Source organism: Camellia sinensis, chromosome 2, assembly GCF_055761805.1.
Source record: "Camellia sinensis isolate YWXY chromosome 2, ASM5576180v1, whole genome shotgun sequence".
Classification (NCBI taxonomy): domain Eukaryota; kingdom Viridiplantae; phylum Streptophyta; class Magnoliopsida; order Ericales; family Theaceae; genus Camellia; species Camellia sinensis.
In genome coordinates this window covers 164,192,700-164,201,701 of record NC_138962.1, presented here as the reverse complement: position 1 = coordinate 164,201,701, position 9,002 = coordinate 164,192,700, and positions in this window count along the sequence as shown.

Below are 9,002 nucleotides of genomic sequence, written 5' to 3'. Positions count from 1 at the left end.
CTTGCCTGATCGGTTGACCACTTTGGCCCTTTTGAGCTGGCCGGCCATTTTTGCCCTCCTGAGTGTGTTCCAGCTGTGCTAGCTATTCTGTATTTGACCCACTATCCGAAGGTCTTCCCTTTTGGGGGGAAATTTGAATTCATTTTCCCGCCCTTTTCCTCCCCTCCTCCCTCTATAAAACCAGCACTTCCAGCTGCATTTGAGAGGGTTAGAAAAATTGTTTTGAGCTTGGTATACACATCTCTCTCCATCCCTCTCATCCAAGCTTCAAAATACCTTGGTTCTTGGCCATTTCTACATCAACTCCTAGCCTATCAATCTACACTCCATTCCAGCAACTTGAGGCTATTTTTCAGAGGATAGGAGAACCATTTCTTGGTCCAAAAGCTGTTGTGTTGCTGCTCTACAAGGGTGAGTCTTCTTCCTCCCTTTTCTAGCCTTTTCTTGGTTCATTTACAAGTCAAACTTGAAAGCATTTTTGGGCTCCAATCCAAACTGTAAATAGTCATATTTTAAGCTCCTCTTCATGTTTGATCAAGGACCTCCGGCTGTTTGAGGTCTCTTACTACCACTTGCCTCTTTATCTCTCTTTTAGGCCATTTTTTTGCATAGTATTTTAGGCTTATTTGTGAGTTGTTTTGGACTTGGTCATAAACTGTAAAATAACTTTTTTTGAGCCTCTATTCAACATTGTTGAAGGGCTCTCCTCTGTTTGAGGTCTCCTACTATCACTTGCCTCTTTATCTCTCTTTTAGGCCAATTTTTGCATAGTAGTTTAGGCTTATTTGTGAGCTGTTTTGGACTTTTCCATAAACTGTGAAATATATTTTTTTAATCCCCTCTTCAACTTTGTTGAAGGGCTCTCCTCTGTTTGGGAACATAATCTGCCACTTGTCTCTTTACCCCTCTTTTAGGCCTTTTCTTGCATGATAGTTTGGCCTTATTTGTGATTATTTTCGTGGCTTAATGTAAACTGTAAAGTGCCTTATTTTGAGCCCCTCTTCAACTTTGTTGAAGGGATCTTTTCCATTTGGGGCCAGATTCTGTCCCTTTGTGTTTAATCTCTCTTTTAGGGCCATTTTTGCATGATAGATTAGCCCTATTTGTGTTCATTTTTGAGACTTGTTATAAACTGGAAATATGCATTTTTTGGGACTGTCTTGCATCTCTCTTCATGCTTCATGATCAAATAATGCATGCTTTGTATAGCTGTAAGTCATTCTGTGTGCCTAGTTTCGAGTTTCGGGGTTCATTCCATGCATCGGGTGCCATGTTTCCATGTTTCGGGGCTATTTTGTATCACATTTCAGCACTGAAATTTTCATGTTTGCATACCATGTTCCATGCCTTGCCATGCTTTGGGTAGAGTGGCATTTGATGCCTTAGGCTTGGTCCTCGGTTTGCGTGCATGCATGCATGCATTTTGATAGTCTCATTTTCACCTAATGGCTACCAATGTGAGTGTGGCTGAGGTCCATTCATGTTAGTGTAAATCCATTATGCATAGCGTATGCCATTTCATTTCATAGCATTGTGTATGCTAGGTTGTATGTTAGAGCATTGTGTATGCCTCATTACATCGTGCATTATGTATGCCATTTCATAGCATTGTGTATGCTAGGTTGCATGTTAGGATTGCATTCATGCATGTCTTGCATATTGCATAGTGCTTGGGATAGGAGTTAGCCCAAGCACGGGAAACGAGGGACGTTTCGTACTCCGAGTGACGGAACGTGTCTCAATTCCCTGTCGCCGATTACCCATGATAGAGTTTAGGCCTTGTTGTGTCCATATGTGCATTCATTTCATATTGAGTCGTGCAAATCGACTCTCAGCCATCATGCATCGAGATGCGTGATTGGTGGCATGAGGATCGAGGACTACACTCCCTGAAGAGTAGTCATGCATACATTTGTGAAAATACTTTGCCATGCCCCTTTGTTGCTCTCTGTTACAGCAAATCAGAAATTAGCAACCTTCCGGAGCCTGGCACGCATCCCAAGAATAATTACAAACAGAGGCAAACCGGGGCATCACAAGGGATTCTCCGCACATGGCAACCCGAGCATGCATCATTCATCATTTGGAACAGAGCTGAGGCGGTCCATGGATTTACGTGCCAATTTACTGCTTTCCTAGATTAATTTGTTAATTAATTAGGATTCTGTATTTATTTGGGACTGTATTATTTATTCATTTGGGACTGTATTATTTATTCGGACCCTCCGAGTGAGGGCACAACTGTAATAAGTGTGAGTGTGTGTGATGTATGTCTTCCAACCCCACGTCTTTCTCCCTTTTATTTACCTGCTTATGATGGTTAGATTAGGGCATGTTTCAATTAGCATACAGTATGATAGCATGTTTGCATTCATTCATCTGTCTTGCATGCACCGGGCTCGGCGCATCATACTAACTGCATTTCTATCTCAATTCCAAGTTGAATACATGCTAGTTGTAGCATTTCACATGCCATCTTTAGAATAGCCGAGCCTATCTTAGTTGCATTTTGCATGTGTTGCATTAGGCATTTCTGTATAGTTAGGATCATGCATGGATTTCTAACATAGCTTTTGTTTTGGCTTGGAGTACTCGGTAAGTGTTTATGCTTTAGCATCCTTGCATGTGTGCGAGTGATTGCCATGACAGCATGCTTACCATGAGGCTAAGTGGTTATATGATATAACTGCCTGAATGCCTGTGGGTGAAGGTTGGATTATTTGAATTGGAATAAATGCATTAACTGTGAGTTTTAAGCCCACTAGATAAGTGGCAAAATCATGTTTTTCTAAGCCCACCCGAGGGTGGCAAATCCACGTCTTAGCCTACTTGCGGGTAGCACCATCAAACCACTTTTAAAAATAAACATGAAATGTTTTGTTCCAATTCAAACGATCCAGTCTATACTTGTATGCTGTGCGCATCACATAGTAAATCTAGGCTAATAACCTAAATAAGAACGCATAAAGTTTTCAAAACTAGATATCATGGTTAGCAGAGGCCGATCTTTGATCGGGCGAGCGGGGGTGCTCACGAAGTGACATTCCCCAATCGTACCCAAGTTCCCGAGCCGAGGCAATTTTGGCGATGACGGACACGTGGCCTTAGGCAATGAGTCAGGGTTTCCTAAATTTCCCAAAAATAAAATATTTAGGTGGCGACTCTGTATCTGGCAAAGCAATCCATGTTTGGCACTTCTTTCAAAAAATCTGTTTTCTCAAAACGATTTGCCGGACTTGGACTCTTTGGTTCAGATTAAGAACCGTGACAATTTGAGAGTCTGAACTTTTAGTAAGCCCAAAATGAACAGAACGGGACTCATCCTCCCAGGGCGTTCGGGGACGTCTACACCCTCAAAGACGAGCGAATAAGGGGTCATGAAAGGGGCCTCCACCTCGAGCTCCCGGGCTAGCGTCGAAAAGTACGCGAAGACCCATAACTGTGGAAAACAGGGCAAAAGCCATCAGAATACAGAATGCTGAGTGCAGAATTTGAATACAGAATGCTGAGGGTAGAAAATAAGTACAGAATGTAAAATGTGCCGTGTGTGCAATGTACAGATAATGAAAAGCAGAAATGTGAATCAAGAGGGCAGAAGATACCTCTCAGGCTCTCCAATAGCCGCCGACTATGTTCCCCCGCCCACGGGAGGTCGCACTCATATAGCCATAGAGGGTAGCCAAGCTGGCGCCACCCCAGTCATACTGACCAACCTGCGTAAGGTCCACCAGGGCACTCAGCAAATATAGTCCAACAGTGTTCCCCCTGTCGGCGAACAGAGTGGTCCCAAAGAGGAACATCAAAAACCCGCGGGCATACTGTGCAATCTCCTCAGGAGTCTCGAGCTCAGTCCCCCTGAATTGTGTAGAAAACCAGGTGTATCGGACTCGGCCCGAAGATCGGTCGACCGGTGGACAAGCTCCCAACAGATGAATCCAAATAGCCTCCCACTCGCCCATGTCCTCGTCGTAAGGTATCGCTCAGCCTCCCACGTCAAGGCCCGTCAACACGGCGAAGTCAAATGGGGTCATGGTCATGTCCCCGGCGGCTGAGAAATGGAAGGAGTTGGTGGTGTCCCACCATCTCTCCACCAAGGCGCCCATTAATGTCTGGCTAGCTGGATAGCGAGATATCCCGGTACAAAAGGTCCCGAATCCTGCCAGATCAACCCAATCGCGGACAACTTCCGGGAGCTCCCCATACCAATCTCTCACAGCAATAGAGTCGTATCCCTGTGTAACGCGGGAGGATGTCTGCATTCATAATAAACACATGTATTCAGTTTCAGAACGAAATGAATAAGCTATGTGCAAATGAAAAGATATGAGTTGTGTACAAATCAAATCAACTTTCATTCAATGTGGGCTACGTGTTCACAATCAAATTTGGGCTGTGTGTTCAGATTTCAGAGATTTAAAGTTTGGGCTGCGTGTTCAACTTTCATTCAATGTGGGCTGCGTGTTCACAATCAAATTTGGGCTATGTGTTCAGATTTCAAAAATTTAAAGTTTGGGCTACATATTCAACTTTCAATCAAATGTGGGCTGCGTGTTCAACTTTCATTCAATGTGGGCTGCGTGTTCACAATCAAATTTGGGCTGTGTGTTCAGGTTTCAGAAATTTAAAGTTTGGGCTGCGTGTTCAACTTTCATTCAATGTGGGTTGCGTGTTCACAATCAAATTTGGGCTGTGTGTTCAGATTTCAAAAATTTAAAGTTTGGACTGCGTGTTCAACTTTCATCAAATATGGGCTGCGTGTTCACAATCAAATTTGGGCTGTGTGTTTAGGTTTCAGAAATTTAAAGTTTGGGCTGCGTGTTCAACTTTCATTCAATGTGGGCTGCGTGTTCACAATCAAATTTGGGTTGTGTGTTTAGATTTTGAAAATTTAAAGTTTGGGCTGCGTGTTCAACTTTCATTGAATGTGGGCTGCGTGTTCACAATCAAGTTTGGGCTGCGTGTTCAACTTTCATCAAATGTGGGCTGCGTGTTCACAATTAAATTTGGGTTGTGTGTTCAGATTTTAGTGATTCAAGTGATTGAGTTGTGTGTTCAAGACAGAGTATTGTGTTATAGACTAAGCATGCAGAACAAGCTGTGTACTAGAATGAGCAGAAGTATGACATGCGAATGTGTTCAGAATGAGCATATAAGCAAACATAGCATGAAATGCAGGGAAAATGCAGAATTAAGGCAGGAAATGTAAAAAGGTGAAATACGTACCTCTCGTGCCTGATGGGAGAGATGGGACTCTGGCTCCCGCAGTAGCAGGTCTACAGGAGCTCGAGGGTCGAAGTCGATAAAATGATAAAAAATTGCCCGAGGGAGGACATGAGCCGGAGGATCGTACCTCTCGGGGATGAATGGCCGAACCCTCGGATGCAAAGGCATGATGTCAGGCTCACCTCCGGCGCCTGGAGAACCTCCGTCGTGGGGAAATTGACCTGTCATTTCAAGAAATCTGCAAAAATGAGCAAAAATGAACGAAATGAGCCAAAATTGGAAAAAAATCAACAAAAGTCGACTCTCGGGAAATGAAAAAGTCAACAAAAGTCAACTCCCGAGAAAATCTTCCAAATATTGAGACAAATTTACCTCAAGTGGTGAAAATGAGAAAAGAAGCTCCAAAATCAAGTTTTAATCGGTTCAAAGTGAAGAAAACTGAAAGTTTTCACGAAACAACTTGGCGTGGGGCATTGGAAAACGTGTATAGAGCGTAGATCTGAGAGAGAAAATGGTCTAGGAAGGAGGAGAAGGCAGTTTCGGAGCTGAAGTTATGAGGAAAAGAGCTTTGGACATGTACATTTAAAGAAATGAGAGAAAAAAGACCAAATTGCCCCGGATTTGGGCTAGGTGGTCGGCCGGCCACCTTTTCTGGTAGGCCGACCACCCCCTGCACTCAAACCTTGTCGGTGGCCTTCCCTGGACTCCAAACCTGGTCGGTGGTGTTCCCAAGGTGGTCTCCAAGGTCTCTGCAAATTTTGGTAGTCATCGGAGTCCCCAGCACCCGAGAAAGTACAAGAAAAGTGCACTTTTCATCGCGAAATCCCTCCGCAGGAACTCCAACTCCAACTTCCGATGCGTGTTTCATCGTCACTCGTCAAGAGAAAGATGTATCCTTTTTGAGCACGCTGTGACCCTTCCGGGAGGTAAATCGGAGGTCGCGATTGAGTCGCGCTCGTCGAAATTTGCATCTCTTTGCTCGTTGTTTTGCGTCAAACATGCATTCGAATTTATACTTATCCTGCATTATTGTGCACGTCACTTGCATTCTCATGCATACCACTTGCATTGTTTTGCACGCTTCATTGATATTGTTATACCCTCATGCTTAGCTTGCATTGTTACGTGCGTGTCTCTCGCATTGCGATGCGCTTTCCCATCAACACCCTGTTTGTCTGCATTCGATGTAGTGTTGAACATGTGTTGCTAACTATGATGTACTTGTTAAGTTTCTTCCTCTTTCAGGCACGATATTGTATGTACGGTTCATTTGAAGCCGGTGCGACCAGACGAATCGTGCAGGTATTGTATCTTCTCCGTGTGTGACGTGACGAGAATTGAATAATTCTCCGCATTCTTAAACTGCATGAAATGTAGTTGTTGCTTTGCATTCTTGCTTAAAACTGTTGCGTGTGCGCTTCATTGCAGCTTGCTGCTTTGCATGATCATGAGTTACGTCTGGCTTTGTGCATATCATTTTGCGTCTTGCCCCCTGCCTGCAGGCACGTCTTTGTTATCTTGTATGTTTGTCTAAGTCTTCGGCCTTGTCAAAAATGGGTCGTCTCTGGGCTTTGACATTCACTCCCGTCATCTATGACTTCCGAGTTCTGTCAAAGAGGGGCAACAGTAGACACCCCGTTCTTGACTGACCTTTAGACTCAGACGTCACCAGTTGAGCGCTCGATGATGTTGCTTATTGTGCTCGTTCTGAGGTTTTAGAGTCTCGACTGCGAGCCTTGCCTCCAGGCTTCGGGGCTCCTTTTGTGCCTTATCTCGGTTTGCGAACCAGGTCCTATTTTCTCTGTTTTCTCTTCTCGAAGGGAGGGAGAGGTCTCGTAGACCATCTCTCAGTGGCCGTAGGCTACGTTTCGTGGTGGTAGGCCATTTTTCCGGTTTGGAGCCTAGTTTTCGGTTTTCGGAGCCGTCGGCCGTGTGCCTCGGTTTGGGACCGCTTAACTACCTCCGTTTGCTCCGGTTTTGGCACACACCTTATTTCCTCCCTTTAGAGGAACACTGTGGCCTGGGAGACCACCTTCGTGGTCATACGCCACTTCCGGTGCCTAACAGCCTGTTTTCGGGGCCCCGAACCGCACGTTTTGGCCCCCGAACCTTCGTTTTGCACCCGTTTTGGTCCATTTTTGGTAGGGACCCTATTTTCATTGCTAGGGAGGTGGTAGGATGGTGGCCGGCCACCTTTTCCCCTGAAAAGCCAGTTTTCACTTTTTCTCTCTCCAAAAGCCGATTTTTCTGACAGAAAGCTAGTTTTTCTCACTTTTGAGCCACATTTTCTGGCTTTTCATACCCACCATTGTGTTGTGCTCATCTGGGAGGCCACCAATATGGGTAGGCCGGCCAGAAATTCATATTGACCCTTTTGAACCTTGCTTAAAAGCTAGTTTTTCTCTTTCTTGGGTCACTTTTTCTGGTTTTTCTCTATATAGCTGTATTCTACTCATCTGGGAGGCCACCTTTCTGGGTAGGCCGACCAGCAATTTTTGTTGACCCTTTTGACCCCTGGTCGGCTGACCAGGAGGGGTGGCCGGCCGGCCACTTGAACTGGCCGGCCTGCTTCTTGCTTTTTGCTTGTTCTGAGTGTAGTCCAGCTATGCCAGCTGGAGACCATTTGGTGTATCCTCCATACACGTGTATGGAGGATACTTGGGACCTTTTTGGATATTTTGAAGCTTCTCCTCTATAAAGGAGAGGCTTGGCTTCGTATCAAGGGGTTGAACATTTTTGCTTAAGGCTTATAACCTCCCTCCTTCATTGTTACCATTCCAAGCTCCAAAACCCTAATTTTCTTGGTCCATTTGCACTACAACCCTTAGCACCACACCTCCATCATCCATTCCAGCACCTTGGAAGTCATTTGCAGAGGTTGAAAGCTCACCAACTTGGTCCAAAAGCTGCTGGAGGTCGGCTCTTCAAGGGTAAGTGCCTATTTCCCTTAAACTTGCATTTTTTTGAATGCATTTCCAGTTTAAATCATGGCCAATGTTGCATACTATTTTAGTCCATCATGTTAGCATCTTTTGGCCATGATTTAAACTGGAAATGTACATGTTTTGGGACTGCCTTGGCTCTGTCTTTAGATTTCATGATCAAATAATGCTTGCTTTGTATACTTGTGGTTCAATGCATGTGCCTAGTATTGAGTTTCGGGGCTTATTCCATGCATCGGGTGCCATATTTCCATGTTTCGGGATCATTTAGCATCATATTTTAGTGCTGGAAATTACATGTTCATAGGCCATCTTTCATCCCTTGCCATGCTTTGGAAGAGTGGCATTTGATGCCTTAGGTTCGGTCCTCGGTATGCGTGCATGTGTGTACGCATTTCGGTTGTCTCATTTTCATCTAATGGCCACTGATGTGAGTGTGGCTGAGGTCCACTCATGTTGGTGTAAGTCCATTATGCATTGTGTATGCCTTTTCAATTCATAGCATTGCGTATACTAGGTTGTATGTTAGAGCATTGTGTATGCCATGTTACATCGAGCATTGTGTATGCCATTTCATAGCATTGCGTATGCTAGGTTGTATGTTAGTCGCATTGTGTATGCCATCTCACTTGCATTGTGTTTGGGATAGGAGTTAGCCCAAGCATGGGAAACGAGGGACGTTTCGTACTCCGAGTGACGGAACGTGTCTCAATTCCCGGTCGCCGACACTCCGGATTACCCATGATGGAGTCTAGGTCTTGTTGTGTTTTCATGTGCATTCATTTCACATCGAGTCGTGCAATTCGACTCCTCAGCCATCATGCATCGAGATGCGTA